This window comes from Babylonia areolata, chromosome 10, assembly GCF_041734735.1.
Source record: "Babylonia areolata isolate BAREFJ2019XMU chromosome 10, ASM4173473v1, whole genome shotgun sequence".
NCBI lineage: Eukaryota > Metazoa > Mollusca > Gastropoda > Neogastropoda > Buccinidae > Babylonia > Babylonia areolata.
This window is the reverse complement of record NC_134885.1, coordinates 15,342,262-15,365,853: the sequence shown is the minus strand read 5'-3', so window position 1 is coordinate 15,365,853 and position 23,592 is coordinate 15,342,262. Positions and strand designations below refer to the sequence as shown.

General features: G+C 44.9%; 1 protein-coding gene across 6 annotated transcripts in view; it reads left to right on the top strand.

Moving 5' to 3' along the window:
- Window positions 1-23,592, top strand: part of LOC143286821 (SH3 domain-containing YSC84-like protein 1) — a 197,010-nt gene that overhangs the window by 71,706 nt on the left and 101,712 nt on the right. The window lies entirely within an intron of this gene.

Below are 23,592 nucleotides of genomic sequence, written 5' to 3'. Positions count from 1 at the left end.
TACATATAAGAAGAAATTTATAATAATGATAATAATAAAAATTCATAACTTTTCTATGGTGCGATATCCAGTACTAATGCTGCTCAAAGCGCCTTCTATCATCGAGCCAGATATAAACATAACATGAAACATTACAACAGCTCAATCCAATGCGTTCACAGAATAAATAAAAAAGCATGATCCACCAAACAATAGAAAAATCAAGTAAATAATGCTTAGATTAAAAAGAAATACATTCCTTAAAAACACACATAGCGCAGGATTTCTGGAGGTGATGATAGTATTTATACTGAAAGAGTATCTGGCATCCTCAGGGAATTCCTGCAGATTCAGCACCCTACCAAAGGACCCTAGCATCAACCAAGAAAGGCTTAAAAAATTCTGTTGTTATTGATTATTTATAGATAAGTCCATGGGCAAAACATTGTTTTGTTGTCATTTACTCTACCATGTCAAACTGATGCAAACCAAGCCTATCTGTTTTCTCTTTTTGGCCAAAGATTTTTGCGGCAACTCAGTGATAAGACGTCTCGCCATTAGACCGCCGTCTGATAGCCAATGAAACACTATTTCCAGCAGGAGGTAAACATTTTTCAGATAAGTGACATTATCGAGATTTGCTCAGTCTTTGCCAACCTTATATGGATTTGAAATGTTATTTTCATGCATGTATGTTGTTTGTTGCGGCTTTCCGGGATGTTTTCGTCTCGGAATTCATATATCTTACATAGTTTGCGTCTGTTTGTGACGTTTTATTCGATGTTTTGTTTTGTGAACTTCGTCTCACTCTGCTACTCACTACACTGGCCTACAGTCATTGCCGACTGTTCCTGACTTTTCTTTGTTCCTTTCTTCTTCTTACGGACTTGCAGCAATACTTGGGAAAAACTTGTCCCCATCGCGGAGTATTACTAACCATTCTGGCAATTGCTGAACCTGTGAGGTTGGAATACTGCTCTTTTTGGAGACTATTTCAGGTCCCGGGACCCACGGGTTCTCCTGTTTACGATCGGGCCAGTGTGTCATTGTAGACGCATTGAGATGGGATAGCTCAAGCTCATAACACAGTCAGGAAGGGGACTGTGGGAGATTTGAGTTTGAGCCTGACCCCAGTTTATCCCAAAAAGAGGACGGTTTTGTTGAGGGATGTGCCCCTACTGTACCTGTGTAGATGGGGGATTGGGGGGCGGGGGGGGATCTCTCTTACTGATAATCTACTAGGCCAGACATGCTGTCAGAAGGGGGTGTGCTTCAGCCCTCTGTTCACCAAGAGGTTCTCAGTGGTGGCATTGCTCTCTCTCACCATCTCTCCCATGCCGAGTCACCTCCCCCACCTCCCTCAGTGGGGGTGGACAGGTATGGTCTTTTGGGGGGCCACACTTTCGTGCTCTCACCAGGTCAGGTCACCCCAGTATCTCTATGGGAGGGGATACTGGGTATGTGACCCTCACCTGCTTGTCAGCTGACGCAGCTATCCATCAGGTCTCCCCAGCTGGGGTTGGCATGCACATGTCAGGTGGTCCCACTGTCTGGCTGGTCTCCCCAGCAGGGGGAAGCAAACGTGTCAGACAGTTGCGGGACACCCAGGTCAGTACAGGTTACTGGGCTTCCCGCAGTCATGTGCCTAGAAGTCCATGTGCCATTGAGCCTTGGGGATGGGCTCACAGGATGGTTTTCACTCACGAGAAGATCCCCCCATTCTGCCTGTATAGAGGTGTGCCCCTGGCGCACTCTGGGCTGCCAGGAGGGCCTGAGATGACCCCAGGTCCTATCCTCCCTGGCCCAGCATCTCATACCCTACACATTTTTTTGTTGCTCTACTGGAGATGCACACTGCACCAGCTGGAGGGGCCAAACTGCTGTTGGTCAGGGTAACCTTTATGGTCACCAACCCATCCCACTCGGGACATAGCACCTCTGGGTCAGCCTACCCAGGTGGGGGAAGCTTGCAGTTTCCCCTACTTCAGCTATAGGTTCTGTCGGGAGATCAGTAGGTGTTACTGCCTCCCAGCACGCATGTGTCCCCACCTCTTCTCATGAGGTGCTACGTGACGACCCTGGCTTCCTCACTCTCAAGTGTGGCTGAAGATGTTCTCCCGACACCCTCTGGCTGGCGCCCATGGGTTGATTCCCCAATGCGGGTTCACCCTGGGGCCACACTGGGTACAGCAGAGGGCTAGGCCCTCTCACTCACTGATTTCAGCCCAGCACTGTGGAGGGATTGAATATTTCTTGGTCATGACTACATCCACCTACCATGTGGGACCTTGCACCTCCTGGACCCTTATCAACTCAAGGAAGCCAAGAATTTCCACTGCCCCTTGGGAGATGACGGTGTGCTTTCGCACCTGGGATGCTCTGGGCTTAGTAGGGACCTGCCTTCCAAGTCCCTGCACAGCACTTTTTTCCCCCATATTTTTCTCCACCAGGACTTGGTCGCAGCCCAGCAATGGAGAAACCAGGCACTTGTGGTTCAGGGCTACCTCAATGGCTGCCAGTACCTCCCTTGTGGGCACCTGTATTGCCATTGGAGGGAATATTGCATGTGGGACCCTTGCCTCTGCGTCAGGTGACGGCGCACATGCACGTCAGGTAACTCTGGCCTGTCAACTTGTAGGTCTGCCCATGGGCCCAACACCTAAGTTGGACGGGACCTCACTCTACTGGGCCACCTTCTCCCTTGCTGGAGGTCCCTGTGCCAGGGACCCTTAGGGAGGGTCTCATGGGGACAGTCGCCCTCCACGTGTGATTTCTCCTTTTCAAACCATACGCAGATGCAGCTGGGCTGCATGCTTGGCTGCTATGAGACCTGGCAACCCCTCCTTCTCTTCCTCCTCCACTCTGCTACACATCTCTTTCCTAGTGGTGTGCACTGAAGGGTTTGGCTTTGAACACCCAGTCTTTGGTCAGAGCAGCCTCCATGGTCACCTGCACCTCCCTCTTAGGGACCCTTTGCCTTGCGGTCCCCTTACATGGTGTCCAGGGTCTCTAGCACTTCCCTCTAGGGACTGACCACTCTGGGGTCACCCTGACAAGGTGGTGATGCTTGCGGCTTCTTTTTACCACTCGTTAAAGCATTGGCAAGATTAATGGGTGGGTATTCATGCCCTTTGTGCATGCATGGGTCCTTTCCTAACCATTCCAGGAGGCACAAAGTGATGAAATTGGCACAACCCTCATAGGCATAGCTGGACGCATGGTCCAGGGGCTCTAGCCCTGCAGCAGGCATGAAGGGGATAATCAGCCGACAACTTACCAGTCTTTTGATTGGCCCACTCTTCTTCCCATGGGGCTACACACCCAGATCTGGAGACCCCCTTGGGTGTGTCCAGTTGTGAGGGGACCCTGCCCAGTATGGACTGGGAGGTTCATTTTGAACTGCTGTTATGAAGAGTGGAAGAATACAGACGGTTTTTCCCTCCCCTCCCCTGGGTGACAGGTTGAATCCATTTTATCATTGACTCACTTGTGTAAACAAAGTGAGTCTATGTTTTAACCCGGTGTTCGGTTGTCGGTGTGTGTGTGTCTGTGTGTCCGTGGTAAGCTTTAACATTGACATTTTCTCTTTAACCACTTTGTCAGTTGACACCAAATTTGGCATAAAAATAGGAAAAATTCAGTTCTTTCCAGTCATCTTGTTTAAAACAATATTGCGCCTCTGGGATGGGCACAAAAAAATAAAGAATGAAGCCTAATTATATGCAAACTGCATTTACTGCATTTTTTATTTTTAGCAACAGAGGTCAAATGTCATCAAAATGACTATGTTCCACAAGCATTAAAAAAACAACAACAACATATTTTGAAAGTTTCTTTTATTCTGATGACATTGATATATTATATATCCAGTTTGGTCCATAAATGCACATTTCAGCATTTTGAAATTGCTGCATAGTTACTGCTAAAAAAGTGCGAAAAACTAAAAAACTGTTGAGAGTTAAGGGTCTCCACAGAGAGTGGTTCTTTTTTCCACAGGTCTGTTGAAGACCCCTATTTCTGTCACACTGGTTCCAGATGCTGAAGTTGGGGCAGCAGATGTTTTTTCTCTGGACTGGAGCAAGCTAACGGGCGCAATAGCCAAGTGGTTAAAGCGTTGGACTTTCAATCTGAGGGTCCGGGGTTCGAATCTCGGTAACAGCGCCTGGTGGGTAAAGGGTGGAGATTTTTCCGATCTCCCAGGTCAACATATGTGCAGACCTGCTAGTGCCTGATCCCCCTTCGTGTGTATACTCATGCAGAAAATCAAATACGCACGTTATAGATCCTGTAATCCATGTCAGTGTTCGGTGGGTTATGGAGACACGAAAATACCCAGCATGCATGAACCACGACAGAGTCATCGGCAAGTCGATGTTGGTCGTGTAACGGTAAGATGATGAAGAAGAAGAACTGCTTATGCTGTTCCCTACTTTCCGATCCCACCCTAGATGGCTGGAAAGGTGGGTTGGAATGCCTACAGATCAGAACCTCAGGCATTTGCTCAGTTCCTTTGCTGCTGGATCCTAGAGCTCAAGAGGCTCACATTATTGCCACTATGGCCACCTTTCAGCACTCTGTGCCTCTTTGCCAGAATTTGGAGGTAGCCTTCTGCCGTTCGGAGATTCCCTTCATCAATTTTCTCCGCAGGACAGTCTGTATGCTCATGGCAGATGGTTCTTAGGGGGTTTTCTTTGTCGCAGCTAACTCAGCTGTCACTGTTACAAGGAAGTGAATGCTGCCTACAAAGTCACAACCTCCAGCCTAACGATGGAAGTTGAAGCTGTGACACATGCCCTCCAGTGGCTATCGTCCATCCATACGCCCGGAAACCAACATGCCATGATTCTAACCGGCTCAATGAACCTCATACAGAAAATTGAAAACGGAATGGGAAGCCCAGAGTGGCATAAGGCAATGCACAACTTTCAGATTAAAAAACTCACATGGTCATACTGCCCAGGACATGCAGGTGTTGAGGGAAATGAGCGAGCTGGTAACACAACACCAACGAGCTGCCTACATCTAGGAAAATCGGAAATCCTCAGAAAAGTCAAAGAATATCAAAAAGAACAGGTACAATGCCATCACACCATCGATCGCCTCAAAGAAATAAAAGCAGAGAGAGGGAGCGGCCGTAAGTCTAACATGAAAGGTAGAGCACGATGCTTTGCAAATCAAACAAATATTGACATCATTTCCAAACTAACATTGCGCAAATTTCTTCAAAACGGAACAGTCTCTGTGGGCTTTTCCAAATACAATAGACTGAGCAACACACTAGACGCCACTTTCTTGGCATCAGAGATCTTTTCCCATCCCTCTTTGTATATATATGTGTGGGGTTAGGGGTGGGGGATATGGGCGTATGTGTGTGTGCTTGTACACGTAAGTGTTCATCTGTGTGTGTGTGTGTGTGTGTCGTGGAAGCTGCGATACGTAACCTAGACATGAGTGTGTGGAGGAAGGGGGTAGAGGAAGTGCAGGGTAATGTGTGTGTGTGTGTGTGTTGGGGCTCATGTACGTTTATGTGTATTTGACTGTGCTTTCTTATCTGTGAAACTGCATGTTTGGCGCATATCTGTTATGCATGTGTGGGTGTGAATGTGTGTCTTCATGTTTTACATTTATTTGCTTATTTATCATCATTGTTGTCTTATTTATTTAGCTATTTATTTATTTAGTTATTATTATTATTACTACTACCTTTTTTCATATTATAATTATTATTTATTTATTTATCTATTTATGTATTTATTTACTTATTTATGTACGCTTATCTATTATTTATCAACCTTTTTTTTTTCAAGGCCTGACTAAGCACGTTGGGCTACACTGCTGGTCAGGCATCTGCTTGGCATATGTGGTGTAGCGTATATAGATTTGTCCGAACGCAATGACGCCTCCTTGTGAACTAGAAGGCAATGCCCTCCTCCATTTGCTTTGAATTCTGCATCAGTTTGACATGGTACAGTATATGACACCAAAATGGGGAGTTTGTATTATACTCTCATTTTGGTTATACATACTTGCAATGTCAAACTCAAATACCCACCTGTCATTCCCCATGGTTCTTGCCGTGCTTCACATTGGGCATTTCTTTGCTGGCCATTGGAATGATTGTTTACCTCCTGCCGGAAACAGCATTTCATTGGCTATCAGACGGCAGTCTAATGGCAAGACGTCTCATCACTGAGTTGCCACGAAAATTTTTGACCAAGAAGAGTAAACAGATAGGCCTGGTTTGCATCAGTTTGACATGGTAAGTATATTTAACCAAACTGGGAGTATACTGCAAACTCCTAATTTTTTCTCTGAGAAGATTCTGAAGTTTTTGTCCTGGCTGATGCCCATTTTTTGAAACAGATGGACCATAAATTGTTCAGTTACAAAAGAAAAACATCCGAAGAGACATATTTGAAACTAGAATTTGTAAGGCTTTTTCAATACAACCTTTTTTCAGCAAGGGAAACCCCACCAAATATGTATCATGCCAGCTAGTTTAGTTTGTGAACAATTTATCACACATGGGAGGCCCAACCAGGCTTGAGACACATCAGCTTACATAATTTCACAGGATACTGAAGCACTTAAGCTGCCCTTCCATGACAGAGTATGATTTTCAGAGACTGGTTCTTTTCTGTACCTTTGTGGAAACACCATGTGGCTGATAATTTCTTTGCTATTATTGCCATGTCATTGTTTGATTCTCCCAACCCATCAGATGCAGAAGAGGATTTCTTGTTCATAGTCTCTCAGCTACTATGTATTTCCTCAATGTTTTTTGTTGGGCTCTGAAAAGTAGGTTTTTCTCTCACGTATTACCTTATTGTTTTCATCAAATCAGTCTTGATTTGTATGGATTACTGGTCCAAGGTGTTCAAGAGCAGTAGAGTAGACTGCATCACTGAAGGCCGTCCACCGCTGTTCAATGCTGGTGTGGTCATCTTGGGATGTTTCTGGTTATCTACGTCTTCATGAAATTCTTCTGCATATTTACTGCTCTTCAGCCCCGAGACATAGAACCTTTTTGCTGTCTTCTGACTTGTAAGGCTTCGACACATAGCACACTGATACGTAACACATCGACATTTAGAACACTTAATATGTAGCATGCAGTATTGTAGCATACTGGAAAGTAACACACTGAATGCTGCACACTTGGCATGTAACACACTGACATGTAGAACAGTGACAAGTAAGATACTGACATCTAACAAGCATGTAACACAGTACACACTGACTGTTCTCACATGTAACACATTGGCATGTGATACACTGACATCATACTGACAAGTTTCTTGTTCATAGAACCCATGTATGCGAAGTCTGGATCCGGCAGAATCTGCGGAAGAAACCTATCGGTTCAACGGAGAGGAAGGCGGTTACAGCAACGCACTGTGGAGTGCAGAGAGCAAGATGAGACACCGAAAGGATATCTTGGTCATCCACTGCATCCGTGCTCATCCTCCAGTCGTCTCGACTTAGTCTTGCCACTGGAAATTGGTGGACCCGGACGAGAGAGTGAGGTCGATGTTGCGCAACTCCTCTTCACTTTAAACAAACTCATCGCGCAAGTCATCAGTCATCCAAAATGACCTTTCATCCTTCATCATTTCATCACCCCCAAGTCCTGTGGCAACAGGCGAGCGACGAAACGACAGGTGTGAGTACACTGGCAGTCGCAGCCGCAGACCTGCACGCAGGCGGCTCAGGCCATAGGGTCGTTCTTCGTCGACAGGAGCAGCGATGGAGCTTGGCAGCCGTCTGAGCGTCTGAGCAGCCCTCTTTAAGAATGCACTGCTCACCTCCCTGGCATGAGGAAGGGGCTAGAAAAGGTGCCCTAAAAATTGCCTGCTCCATATCACCCTGGCCAGCATACCGCGGCTGGCGGGGACCCTACATCAGCGGTCGAAACAAAGAGAAAGAAAAGAAAAAAACAAGGCTCGTTCCTCTCACCATTGGTGCTTGGAACATAAGGACTCTCCTGGACAGAGATAACGCGGACAGACCCCAAAGGAGAACAGCACTAGTTGCATCCGAACTCGCCAGATACAACATCGACATCGCAGCCTTGAGTGAGACTCGGCTTGCAGGCGAAGGCGAGCTCTGTGAACGGGGATCTGGTTACACCTTCTTCTGGAGTGGACGAGGAAGCGAAGAGCGACGTGAGGCTGGCGTTGGTTTTGCAGTAAAAACAGCACTTGTCAGCAAGCTAGCTGGAATCCCAAAGGGAGTCAACGATAGGCTTATGACCATGAAACTCCCACTGGCATCTGGCCAGAAGCACCTCACCATTGTCAGTGCCTACGCCCCAACCATGACCAACCCGGATGAAGTGAAGGCGAAGTTCTACGAGGACCTTCACTCTGTCATTGCTGCCATCCCTAAAGCAGACAAGCTCATCATTCTTGGGGACTTCAATGCTAGAGTTGGCTCTGACTACATCTCCTGGGATGGAGTGATTGGAAAGCATGGTGTGGGCCACTGCAACCCAAATGGATTGCTTTTGCTTCAGACCTGTGCAGAGCACGAACTGCTGATAACCAACACAGTTTTCTGCCTCCCTACCCGTAACAGGACGTCATGGATGCACCCTCGCTCAAAGCATTGGCATCTCATCGATTATGTCATTGTCAGGAAAAGGGATAGGCAAGATGTACGTGTAACAAAGACCATGTGCGGCGCCGAGTGTTGGACAGACCATCGCCTTGTAGTCTCGAAGCTGAATATTCGAATCCAACCCAAGAGACGCCCCCAAGGCCAGAAGGCTCCAAAACGGCTCAACATCGCTAAGCTGAAAAGCATCACCATCAAACAGTCCTTTGTGGAGCTGCTGGAAGATCGTCTGGAATCCGCCTCTCTGGACAACCAGAATGTGGAGTCTTGACTGGAGGACCCTGCGTGAGCTGATCTATAGTACAGCTTCAGAGACCCTGGGACCCATGACCAGAAAGCACAAAGACTGGTTTGATGAAAACTGTGATGAAATCAAGCAGCTTCTGGATGAGAAACGCCGTCTGCATCAAGCCCACCTGAGCAACCCAAAGTCCACATCAAAAAAGGATGCATACAATGACATCCGCAGGACTGTTCAGCAAAAGTTACGCCAGATGCAGGATAAGTGGCTGAGTGACAAAGCTGATGAGATCCAGGGATATGCTGACAGGCACGATATGAAGAGGTTCTATGATGCCTTAAAAGAAGTCTACGGCCCCACATCCTCAGGATCATCCCCCCTCCTCAGTGCAGATGGGAATACCTTGATCACCGAGAAGGAGAACATTCTCGAACGATGGGCTGAGCACTTCAACAGTGTCTTAAATCACCCTTCCTCCATAAATGATGAAGCCATAGACCGTCTCCCACAAGTCCTCACCAACGAAGCACTGGACGATCCGCCAACACTTCTTGAGACCCAGAAAGCAATCCGTCTGCTATCCAGTGGCAAAGCACCTGGCTCAGACTCCATACCAGCAGAGGTCTTCAAGGATGGAGGCACTGTGCTGACTGAGAAGCTTCATCAGCTGTACTCACTCATGTGGAAAGAAGAGACGATCCCCCAGGATTTCAAAGATGCATCTATCATTCACTTGTACAAGCGAAAGGGGAACCGGCAAGCCTGTGATAACCATCGGGGCATTTCCTTGCTCTCCATCGCAGGCAAGATACTTGCCAGGATCCTACTTAACCGCCTCACAGCACACCTTGACCAAGGTCATTTGCCTGAGAGCCAATGTGGATTCCGGAAAGAGCGCGGAACCACTGACATGGTGTTTGCTGCAAGGCAGCTGCAAGAGAAATGTCAGGAGCAAAATGCTGATCTGTTCTCCACCTATGTCGACCTCACTAAGGCCTTCGACACCGTGAGTAGAGAGGGACTGTGGAAGATCATGGCCAAGTACGGATGCCCTCGGAAATTTATTTCCTTGGTCAGCCAATTCCATGAAGGCATGCAGGCTTGAGTCCAGGACAATGGTGAAGCATCTGCTCCTTTTGCTGTCACAAATGGTGTCAAGCAAGGCTGCATCCTGGCTCCAACGCTGTTCAGCCTCATGTTCTCTGCAATGCTTACTGATGCCTTCAGAGATGGCGATGTTGGAATCGGCCTAAAGTACCGAACAGATGGCAAGCTGTTTAACCTCAGAAGGCTTCAAGCAAAAACGAAGGTCATGACAGACATCATCAGAGACTTTTTGTTTGCTGATGATTGTGCCCTCAACGCTGGATCTGAAGCTGACATGCAACTCAACGTCGACAAGTTTGCCACTGCCAGCAGGAACTTCAGCCGTACCATCAGCACGAGGAAAACTGAAGTTCTCCATCAGCCAGCCCCAGGGAAACCCTACGTTGAGCCCAACATCACAGTCAACGGTCAGAGACTCAGTGCGGTGGAGCGGTTCACATACCTTGGCAGCACACTGTCACGAAATGTGACAATCGACGATGAAGTGAACGTCAGGATTGCAAGAGCAAGCGCAGCTTTTGGTAGACTCAATGCAAATGTCTGGAACAGAAGAGGCATTAATCTTGAGACCAAGCTAAAGGTCTACAGAGCAGTAGTTCTCCCCACACTACTGTACGCCTGCGAAACTTGGACAGTGTACCAACGACATGCCAAGAAGCTGAACCACTTCCACACAACATGCCTCAGGAAGCTACTGAACATCAAGTGACAAGACAAGACCCCTGACACAGAGGTGCTTGCAAAAGCCACCCTTCCCAGCATCTTCACCATCCTGATGCAGTCCCAGCTTCGCTGGGCTGGACACGTGGCGCGCATGCCAGACCATCGGCTGCCCAAAAGACTCTTCTATGGCGAGCTGCAACAAGGGAAGAGATCACACGGAGGTCAGAAGAAGCGCTTCAGAGATACTCTGAAAGTCTCTCTGAAAGCGTTTGATATCAACCCTGACTCCTGGGAGGAATCTGCAGTGGACCGTGACAAATGGCGCGCTGCTGTGCACAAAGGCGCCAGGTTGTGCGAGGCCAACAGGACTGCTGCAGCTGTTGAGAAGAGGCAGGCCAGAAAGTCACGGGCAAACAAGCTCCCTGACAATGATATGCCTGTCTTTGTCTGCCCCAACTGTCAGCGAACATTTCGTGCGCAGATTGGACTATTCAGCCATCTGCGCACTCAGATAGATTCATGAGCATCCTTCCCCCCACCCCACCACCACCCTCCCCCCATCCCCCATCCCCCATCTGGATGACAACGATGGTCATCATCGATCTCGATGGACACACCACCACCACCACTGACAAGTAATACAGTGATAATAGCACACTGACATAGAAGACACTGACATGCAGAACACTGACATGAAGCACACTGACATTTAACACATGGACATGTAGCACACTGACACATAACGCACTGTTCGTTGTCAATGTAACATGTCAAACTGATGCAAACCAGGCCTATCTGTTTGCTCCTCTTGGCCAAAATTCTGCAGCAACTCAGTAATAAGATGTCTTGCTATTAGTCAGCTGTCTGCTAGCCAATGAAATGCCCTTTCCGGCTGGAGCTAATAACTCATTCACAATGGCCACCATTTTTCAGATAAGTAGGATAGGGTAATTGTGAACAGCATGTAATTGCGAATGATTCGTATTCTGCCCCACTTGGAAGCATTCTTAACCAGTTCAGTGCCAGAGGATTTTGTAAAAAAAAAAAGTGCTTTCCCTTGCCAGGGAATTATGAGGATTTGGGGGTAATAAATCACAAAAAATTCTAGCACAAAAGCTATGGGTGATACAGAAAGAAAGTAAACATTTTTGTGAAGGAAAATGAATGTAGATTCTGCTTCTGGGCTTTTTTCTCAATTACGTTGATTGTAGATAACTGTTCAGGCACATGAAGTCAAGATAATATTTTTTGTGCAACAAACAAGTCTATTTCCACCTCTACATAATGAAATCCATAAAGAAAAGAAACAAAATACAGCTAGAAATAGCATTTCTGTTGTCAGATTATACCTGTAGAAAAAAAATTAAAATAGGCTATAAGTTTATAAAAAAAACCCAACCCCCCCAAAAAAAAACCCCCAACAAATTACAGCTTGTGCAGACATATAATTAAATCACTGTCCCAAACTTAAACAACTGACCCCCCTCACCCCCCTCCGGATACAAAATTAAGTCACTTCCTTGACTGTCTCATGGAGGTGGCATTGTCATCGTCTATAGAGACATCTTGGAGTCTTCCGTTTCCTTCTCCCATAACCACGCCCTTCCACATGACACTTTTGAAATGCTGGAAGTCACTCTCAATATTCCCGGCCACTCAATCATCTTCTGTTGTCTCTATTGTCCTCCTAGTCGTAAAAACAACCTAACGTCTTCTCTGTTCACGATGAGTTCCGAACATTACTTGATTACTACAACCTTCGTTCTGGCAAACTTATCATCCTCGGAGACTTCAATTTTCATTTCGACAACCAAACTTCCACTGATGTCAAATGCCTGTATCTATCTCTGTCCAATCATTCTCTCTCTCAGTTTGTTACAGAACCAACACACAGATCTGGCCATACGTTGGACTGACTGATCACACGTGACTCTGATGCCATGATTGCGTCAGTGACTGTAACTGATGAACTCTCTTCCGACCATTCTGCTGTCATATTCTTACTTAATATTTCAAAACGTACCAGAACCAAAAAATCCGTTACTCGTCACAACCTGAAATCCATCAACATTAACACTTTTTCTTCTCAAGCTGCTGAACGCCTTTTCAAGATTTCTTCCCGCGCCAACGTCTCTGCACATTACAACACTGCCCTCTCTCAACTGCTGGGTGAACATGCACCACCCTCTACCCCCGCATGCTCCCTGATAGACCTTCCGCCCCATGGCACACACAAGACATTCAACTTGCAAAACGCAAACGTCACCAATTGGAACGGCGATGGCAATCAACAAAACTGAAAGTCCACTATCAAATCTTCCGAAAACAAATAAAGCCAAACATATGATCTCATCAGCGAAGACAAACTTCTTTTCTTCTCAAGTTCTTGATGCCACATCCACCAAATCTCTTTACTCTATCATGTCAAATCTTCTGGCTACTGCAAAAAAGACTCCTCTTCCTTCTGCCTACACTTTATATGAACTCCCCAATGCCTTCTCCTCTTTCTTTTTTGACAAAGTCCAAAATATTCGTACCATCTTAGACCAAATGCCTTTTCAACCTGCTCATCCTGATCCTCAATTCAGCAGCACTCCTCTCCATTCCTTTAATCCACTGACTGAATCAGAAGTCCATGAAATCCTGAAAGAAATGACAATAAAATCCTGTGAGCTCGATCCTATACCAGCCTCGTCTTTTCCCAGTGTGTCTCACAACTTCTCCCTACAGTCACCAGTATTGTCAACTCATCCCTTCTCACTGGAACGTTTCCATCCACTTTCAAAACTGCAATCATCTGGCCTCTTCTGAAGAAATCCAAACATTTTGAAAAACTATTGACCAGTTTCTAATCTTCCATTCCTGCCCAAACTCCTTGAAAAAGCTGTCCAAAAGCAGCTCAACAACCACCTTTGTTTCAACTATCTCATTCACCCATTTCAGTCTTCCTATCGTGCTGACCACAGTACCGAAACCACTCTCCTCCACATCCTGAATAACCTACTGCTAGCGTCCAACTCAGGACAGATGTCCCTTCTCACTCTTGACTTGTCAGCCGCCTTTGACATGACAGACCATTCAATCCTCCTTTCCCGTCTTCATTTTACATTTGGTATCAACGGCACTGTTCTAAACTGGTTTAAATCTTATCTCACTAATCTATTCCAGTCTGCCATGTTGATAATTTCCAGTCTGAACCTGTTAAAATCAAACATGTAGTCCCACAGGGATCTGTTTTAGGCCTTGTGCTCTTCACACTGTACACTGCTCCTCTCGCTGAAATTATCAACTGCCATAATGTCTGTTATCATTCTTATGCTGATGACACTCAACTCCAGAAGAGTGATACCCCCGAAAAACTGTCATCAAGAAACATCCAACTGCTTCTTGGACATTTAAAACTGGATGACTCTAAATAAGTTACAATTGAACGTGGACAAAACTGAAGCAATGATCATAGTGTTGCGCCCTGACTCTCCTGGGACGGGACCTACCCTCTCACACAGAAGGAATCTGGAACTTGGAAAGTTGAAAAAAGTTTTATTCCCCAACAAACAATTGCAAATACAAACAAATGACAATAAAGAAAACCCCAAACAAAAATATACTGTTACAAACTATGGCATACAACACTCATGCAATCAAAGCACACACATGCATGCGCACACACACACACACTCATACAACTTGGATCCCATGTGATGACATGATGAAAGTCGATGATGGATGTCCTTTCTGCCCTCCCTCCGAAACTGGAACATGAGGGAAAGAAGGGGAGGGGACAAACAAATCTTGACCTCTCCCACCTACCCCTGACCGCAGACGGTGGGCAGCACTGTTGAAGGGGCTGGCGGAAGAGCTGGAGTGATGAGGTTCCACACAAGATGATAAAGACGATGACTGCGACGAAGAATGACAATGAGAAGATGGATGATAGGGCGGTGTTGGGGGAGGGTCAAAGGGTGTGGTTGGACCGGGAAAAGGGAAACAATTTGGTGGGGCGAAAGGGAATAAATGGGTTGTAGTGTCGGCGCTCAACTCAGGACACTGTTGCAGTCTGGCGAAGGGACGCTGCCGACCAGTTGCCGTCCCAGCGGACTCAGGCGGAAAAGAAAAATACCAAGAACAGGAACAGACCTGAAAGGCCAATATCACAATGACAGTAATATAATGTACTATAAACATTAGAATAACGATTTTAAGACTAATTCAATTATGTTATTAGAAAATGTGCTTTAATCACTGAACCTGGCAAAAATGGCTCAGTTCCAATAAGTGGTTTACATAAAACCCAACCAACTACAAAACAACAACAACCACCACCACCACTACTACTACCACTACTGCTACCACTACCACTTCTACTGCCACTACTTGGGAAGTGAACTTTCCGAGACCTATTACTATACGGAAAAATTACAACAATGAATTTTACTCAAAATCCTCCAAAATACTAGGAAGCTTTTTATCTAGGATGAGTATTGATTTAATGAAGTGCAACAAGAAAATCAATTAACCACATAACATCAAATGAGCTAGCCAACCACTTTTACATCATACAGAAGCATTTTGAAAGAGACCCCTTCCTATTTATCCAATACAGCATTCACACAAAAAACAAGATCAACATTTAAATGTTTTACTGAACATAAATACTAGCTACTCACATGGAACAACTTGTTCCCCTGGTGAATTTGGTTAGTCAGGAAACCTGACTTCAACACACACACAGGTGTTATGCAAAACAGGGCAAGACATATTGCCACACACAAAACATCCACTTGGGTGTTACTTTTGAGAGCTCTACCATGCGTCTGCCTTCCAAAAACCAGTTTTAAATTTCAGCTGCTGCTGCCCTGAGTACAGTTTAATGAAAATAAAAACCCTCAGCACATGAAAACCCAAGAAATGACACTATATGAAACTCAAGCACAAAAACAGCAGGCATTCAAAGTTCATACATTATACAAATCCACCCACACACAGGCACACGAAATAGGAAAAAGATCAAAAGGTAAAAAATGTAATCCATCTCGCAACATATCCCCCCACTAAGACAAAACTACACGTTTTGTTATGACAGGAAAGAGCGAGATGATTCTTAACCATAAACAAGAATCAAAGAATTTAAGATGTTCAACTCAAACATTCAGCACCACTTCTGGGTATTTTACCAGATGTCTACCAAAACCAATATGTACCTACGGCCTCTTTCTGAAGCTGGAGAAATGTGACCCATCAAACCCTTGGCCACACTTCGGAAATGGTTCATTCAGTAAAGGCACCTTTTCCTGAGGAGCTTTCTCTATGCCTCGAGGAGTTGTTCTTTGGCACTGGCCACAGGAAGAACAATATCTTCTGACGTCAACACACATGCCAGGCCAGTACAGTTGAAAGATCGCCATACCCTTTCCAGAGTTTTCTTGGCAGCCATGTGTCCTGTCCTAACAGAATCATGGGCAAGGTGCATGACTTCTTCTCACAGGGGCTTGGGAACAATAAGCTGGCTGTACGACCCCGTGGGTCCTGAGTGAACCTGAAAGAGAAGCTTCTTACTCTTCTTAAAGTGTACAATGCCGGTCTTTCCTTGATCTGTTGCCGCGACTCTGCATTCTCGCAAACCTTTTTCAAAGTATTGTCTTGCAGCTGCATTTGGGAAACTTGTTTGTGACCAATCTGTCTGATCAGTGTTTCCGATGCAGGCAAAGGTTTTGTGGAGACCTGCCTTTTGTGTGTCATGGACCTGATTCCAGTGGATCTTACCTCAGGAACAATACTGTACACTGGGACTCAACACTCTGCCTGGCTCAAGCTCCACCTGATTCCCAGTAATAACAGGAACCAAAGAGTTTTTCATTACCAAAGCCAAGGCTTTCCCGGTACAGAAAGGTGACTCCAGCATAACATAGGCAGTGTCACAAAGCTCTTGGTGTCCCGTTGATGCCAGTGTGATGCACTTCTTTTTACCAGTAAACATGGCAGGAGAAACCAACCCACTATCCACTATCAGAGAATCGGCCCCAGTATCTCTCAGTGCTTCTACATCCCTCCCTTTCAAACGTACCATGCAGCGAGGGTGGAAAACCTTTCCACTACACCTTTTGCAAAGTGCAGGGACCTTTCGTACCTGTTTTCGTGGTGAGCTTAACCCTTTGAGCCCTGACCACCGCTTTACCGGTGGTAGAGAAAAATGATATAATGCCTAGCCACCGGTTGAACGGTGCGTAAACACTTGTGTCGTGTTTTGCTATTGGTTGACTTATATTGAAGAGTCAATCAGAAAAACCGTAATATTCTGACATCAGCAAACGTAGTACCAAAATGGCCGCGCCTTTTCACTGTGTCTTGTGCATGTGTTTTGGATAAAAAAGATTGATTTCTACCATGAAGCGTGCAGAGTCTCAATCTGACACGCCTCCTTTGATCAACTGATTCTGCATGCTCAGATTCATTTTCAACATCACTATCTGTAGCAAAATCATCCGATTCAAATTCCATCTCACTATCAGAGTAATCATTGTCATACTCTACTTCCGATAAATCATCAAGCATATCAGTTACTTGCTGCGTTGTGTACAGTTGTTTTCTCGCACGTTTTGTCCCTGATTTCTGCCCTGATGGGCCAGGTTGAGACTCTGCACGCTTCAAGTGTTTACACACCACTCAACCAGTGGCTAGGCATCATGTCATTTTTCTCTACCACCGGTAAAGCGGTGGTCAGGGCTCAAAGGGTTTAATACCAATTATTTGCAAATTTTGGCTCAGGAGCTCAGGCAGAAGGGTTAAAATTGCTCAGGAACTCAGGGCTCAAAGGGTTAACACCGTAGCCGCCATTTTGCAGTCTTTTTTCATGTGGCCTGGTTTTTTACATTTAAAACATAAACCTTTCTCTCTAGCAACCTTGAGGGAGTCTGACTCTGAACCCACTAACCCAGAATCTTCAACCTTGTCATTTTCCCGTCCTTTACTTGGGCTGCTGAGCATCCCAGACATCTTGACCTTCCGGGTGGACTTCTTGGCCTCAACGATGACGTCAGCAGCTCGAGCCGCTTCCTGGACATTGGCAGGTTGTCGCTCTCTGACCCTGATGGCTAAATCAGTGGATAGAGTCTCCATGAACTGCTCACCTATGATAAGATCTCTCAAGTCATCCACCTTGTTTACATCCTTATTAGATAAGCTGGCCCATTTCTGAAAATAACTGTTCAGTCTTACAATGAATTGTTTGAAAGTTTCGCCCATTTCTTTGCGAGCCTCTCTAAACTTCCGATGATAGCCCTCTGCTGTAAGGTTAAACCTTTTCATCAGTGCAGCACGCAGACTATCATAATCATTCTGTTCTTCATGACGGAGGGCAAAGTAGAGGGATCTTGCAATGCCCGTAAGGTAAGGCAGCAGGTGACTTGACCATCTTTCCTTTTCCCACCCCTGTAGTTCAGCTATCTTCTCAAACTGGTTTAGGTAGTCGTCCACATTATCTCTGTCCTCTAAGGGATTCAGTTTCAGACCCTCGATTCTTTCCCTTCTCAGCCGTTACTCATCTTCATGCTTCTTTCAAGCCTCTTCAGCCTCGATCCATTTCTCCTGATGTACTATGTCAGCTTTCCTTCTTTCATCTTCTCGGTCTAAAAGCAGTTTCCAGCGCTTTTCTTCTCTCTCTTCCTGCATCCTCAGTCTCATTTCTTCTTTCTCTTCCTGCATCTTCAATCTCATTTCTTCTCTATCCTGCTGAGCCTGTAGGAAATGGACCAACACTGTGGACATGTCAGTGGCTGGAGCTGAATCTGGACTGAACTGTGAGCTGGGATCAGTTTTGATCCCTCGCTCCACTTATCTCTCACCAGGTCTTACAGAATCAACCACCTGACTAATGCCTCTTGATCTACCCCTCCCAGCTGAACCCTTCCCATACCTGCTGAGAGGTGTTTCCTGCAATGGAGTTCTGGGACCTAACTGCTCTTGAGCCAGATCCCCAGGTTCTACAACACCCTGTTTACCTGTCATTGCCATAGACCGTGTAAACATCCGAAAAGTCTATGAAAACAAAAGGAAAATTGATCTTGAGTCAAGACAACCACTTTGGTCTACAATTCAATCATCAGATTTGAAAATGCTACCATTTGAAAACAATTAACGAATATTATATATATGTAATTTATAAATATACAGACCTTAACCTCTCCACAACACAAACCCCCAAGTTCCTGAGTGAAATGAAAATCAGTTACCCTGCATCTCCACCATTGTCACGCCCCGACTCTCCTGGGACGGGACCTACCTTCTCACACAGAAGGAATCTGGAACTTGGAAAGTTGAAAAAAGTTTTATTCCCCAACAAACAATTGCAAATACAAACAAATGACAATAAAGAAAACCCCAAACAAAAATATACTGTTACAAACTATGGCATACAACACTCATGCAATCAAAGCACACGCATGCACGCGCGCGCACACACACACACACAACTTGGATCCCGAGTGATGACATGATGAAAGTCGATGATGGATGTCCTTTCTGCCCTCCCTCCTAAGCTGGAACATGAGGGAAAGAAGGGGAGGGGACAAACAAATCTTGACCTCTCCCACCTACCCCTGACCGCAGACGGTGGGCAGCACTGTTGAGGGCTGGCGGAAGAGCTGGAGTGATGAGGTTCCACACAAGATGATAAAGATGATGACTGCGACAAAGAATGACGATGAGAAGATGGATGATAGGGCGGTGTTGGGGGAGGGTCAAAGGGTGTGGTTGGACCGGGAAAAGGGAAACAATTTGGTGGGGCGAAAGGGAATAAATGGGTTGTAGTGTCGGCGCTCAACTCAGGACGCTGTAGCAGTCTGGCGAAGGGACGCTGCCGACCAGTTGCCGTCCCAGCGGACTCAGGCGGAAAAGAAAAATACCAAGAACAGGAACAGGCCTAAAAGGCCAATATCACAATGACAGTAATATAATGTACTATAAACATTAGAATAACGATTTTAAGACTAATTCAATTATGTTATTTGAAAATTTGCTTTTATCACTGAACCTAGCAAAAATGGCTCAGTTCCAATAAGTGGTTCACATAAAACCCCAACCAACTACAAAAAAACAACCACCACCACCACTACTACTACTACCACTACTGCCACCACTACCACTACTACTGCCACTACTTGGGAAATGAACCTTCCAAGACCTATTACTATACGGAAAAATTACAACAATGAATTTTACTCAAAATCCTCCAAAATACTAGGAAGCTTTTTGTCCAGGATGAGTACTGATTAAATGAAGTGTAACATGAAAATCAATTAACCACATAACATCAAACGAGCTAGCCAACCACTTTTACATCATACAGAAGCATTTTGAAAGAGACCCCTTCCTATTTATCCAATACAGCATTCACACAAAAAACAAGATCAACATTTAAATGTTTTACTGAACATAAATACTAGCTACTCGCATGGAACAACTTGTTCCCCTGGTGAACTTGGTTAGTCAGGAAACCTGACTTCAACACACACAGGTGTTACGCAAAACTGGGCAAGACATATTGCCACACACAAAACATCCACTTGGATGTTACTTTTGAGAGCTCTACCGCGCATCTGCCTTTCAAAAACCAGTTTTAAAATTTCAGCTGCTGCTGCGCTGAGTACAGTTTAATGGAAAAAAACCCCTCAGCACGTGAAAACCCAAGAAATGACACTATATGAAACTCAAGCACAAAAACAACAGGCGTTCGAAGTTCATACATTATACAAATCCATCCACACACAGGCACACGAAATTGGAAAAAGATCAAAAGGTAAAAAATGTAATCCATCTCGCGACAATAGGAACTAAACAAAAACTCTCTTCCATTGCAACTGACAAAATCAAACTTGGCAATACTTCCATCCCTCTTTCCAATTCAGTCAGGAACCTCGGTGTTGTTCTTGACAACACACTGTCCATGCAAAAATTTATCAGACAGACATGTCAGTCCTGCTACTGTCAATTGTGGCGCATCAGTTCCATCCGGAAATATCTGTCCATTGATGCAACATCTAGACTTGTCGTTTCTCTCATTCTCTCTCGCCTTGACTACTGCAACTCTCTATTGTCTGGTTTGCCTGCTTCATCCATTCAGTCTCTTCAGCGCATACAAAACTCTGCTGTCTGACTTGTCCTCAGAAAGAAAAGATCTGAACACATCACTCCTCTTTTGCAACATCTCCATTGGTTCCCTGTCTCACACAGAATAAAGTACAAGATCAGCACTCTATGTTATAAATGTTTTCACAAATCTGCCCCTTCCTATCTCTGCGGCTGCCTTCACCTTTACACTCCATCTTGCTCACTACGATCAGCTTCGGATCCACTCTGTTTACACATACCCAGATTCAAACACTTGACTGTTGGCCACCTTCTTTCTCTGACTCTGGACTTCGCAATTGGAATGAACTTCCTCTTTCGCTTCGTCAAGTCTCCACACTCAGCTCTTTCAAGTCTGGCCTTAAAACCCACCTCTACCCAAAATAGCCTTCCTTCCCTGCCTCTTCCTTGACTTCAGTTTCTCCAGTTTTAGAGTTATGCATGTGTGTGAATGACTGGTGTGAAAGCGCTTTGATATGTCTCTGCCTAAGATTCAGTGCTTTATGAATACCATTATTATTATTATTATTATCCCAACAGTGACAAAGGTGGGTAAAGTCAACGTAAAAGGTCAATCACGGTCTCAGAAACTGGCAAGCTTATTGACAGAAGGAGCATTTGCAAGTGAGAGGGTGAAGTTCTTTGATGACATTCACTCCTTTCAAGTTGCAAGTGTCAGCTGTGCATCTGGCTTGCCACCTCTTCAAACAAGTCATCCAGCCAATTCAGCTAAAAAAAAGAAAAAGCATTCAAAACAAAAAGCATGTGTTTCACGTCCAGTGCAGGTTCAACCCTGCATTTCATGAAAATCGTGGAGCATTGGTCATTGTCGATTTCCTACAGTCTGCATTGAAATGTGAGTACACTCTTCCCAAAAGCCACACCCCCTTGATGACCTCTGGCTGGCATTCGAACTATCATTTTACATCACTTCTCTCCCTCTCCTCCCTTTCTTCCAACACTCCTGCACATATTCTGTCAGTCATAGCCACTTGTTCAAAAACACTGTCTAATTGGATGGACGGACTGAACTACCATCAAATGGGCTGTCAGTTTCATCACTGTCATTGTCAATCACCTTTGTTTTCAAACCAATCATCAGACAAGAGAGATCCTTCTCCATCGTGAAAGCTGTCCATTATCACAAGCAAAGCTTTCAGAATTATGTGAACCTGCTGACTTTGACTTTTCAATGCCTTTTTTGCACATCATGCAACCCCATTTTCCATGCATGTATCACGTGGTCAGTTTAGTAAATTATTAGTAAGTACAGAAGAGGTCTTCTACCTGATGTATGTTCATTTAAATAATATTTTTATAATCCAGATACGTCAAACTAACTGCTCAGAGTCTGTTTATGTGAATTGAACCAAACTCCAATGAAGGAAAAATCGGAACATATGCAGGACGTCAGTGAACGTCTTATAGGCACTATGGCAGTACTTTTTGTAGGATGTCAGCTGAAGTCTTATAGACACTCTTCTGATTAACAGTCACATTTCATAATTCAGCATCTACTTCAACCTTTTTCTAATACCTTAATGAATATCCATTTCCAAGAACCAGTCAAACTTCAGCTTTTTCTGGTTATTTCCGTGCTCTTTCTTCTCTTTGTGCACCACTGCCGACCATAGTTACAAATGTGCTCTCAAATTCCTAAAATCTAGGGAACCAAGTTGAAGGACTTGAACTTTGACACAGTTTGAAATAGTTGATTTGATCAGATATGTTGAATGCGCATTACCAGTGCTGGGAGAAATTAAGAAAGCATATTGGTGACATATCAGAACTTCAGTCTTGACAGTAATCTGTGAAATAGTGTCATTTGTGATTACACCATAGGATATTTTGACGTGAGTCTGTTTGTAAACGATGCTGCACAGTTACTGAGTGCTCTCAAAAGGGTGTGTTTGTGGGCAGTTGTGGTGTTTGTGTTAAATGTATGTTTGTGTGTTTGTGTGCATGGGTGATCAAAACCAACAAAACAACAGTCTAGTGGAATATTCCAATGATATGTTACGTCTAATTAGTTCAAGACCTGCTTCTGTTTTAATTGTTTGCATATACCCAAAGCCATCGTTCACAGTTAGACTTGCCCATTCGCATCTACCGTCAGGCACCCCTGCTATTTCAAATGTTGAAAAAACATTGAAAAAAATGAGCAGACGAACTTTTTCAGATGCAACCAGCTGGAGAAAGCCTTCAGTATCAGTATCAGTAGCTCAAGGAGGCTCAAGCAGATGCCTGACCCGCAGCGTAGCCCAACATGCTTCATCAGGTCTTGAGAAAAAAAAAAGAAAAAAAAAGAAAGCCTTCAAAGACAAAAGATTTACGTTTGACTATCGTACAACATGTTATCTTTACAGTACACATGTTGAGCTGATCACTTCGACTGGATTGTTTGCAATTTGGCATATGTACCCAAACATTATCTTCTTGCTCTGTCTTTGTCAACCCTTTTTGCATTAAAATGTTATTTTGTTTGTTGTTTGTTGTGGCTTTCTGGGATGTTTTTGCCTCAGACTTCATATATTTTACATTGTTTGCATCAGCTTGTGACGTCTTATTTGATGTTTTGTTTTGTGAAATTCGTTTTGTGCTTTTTTGCCCCTTTCCTGTTCTTATGGACTTGCCGCACTACTTGTGAATAATTTGTCCCCATCGGCGAGCATTGCTAACCATTCCGGCGTGAGGTTGGGATAGTGCTCTTTTGGGAGACCATGTGAGGTCCCGGAACCCATGGGTTCTCCCGTTTGTGATCGGGACAACGTGTTGTTGCAGATGCATTCAGGTGGGATGCTCAACCTCCCAGCACAGTCAGGAAGGGGACTGTGTGGGAGTGGTGGTCAGACCTGACCACAAGT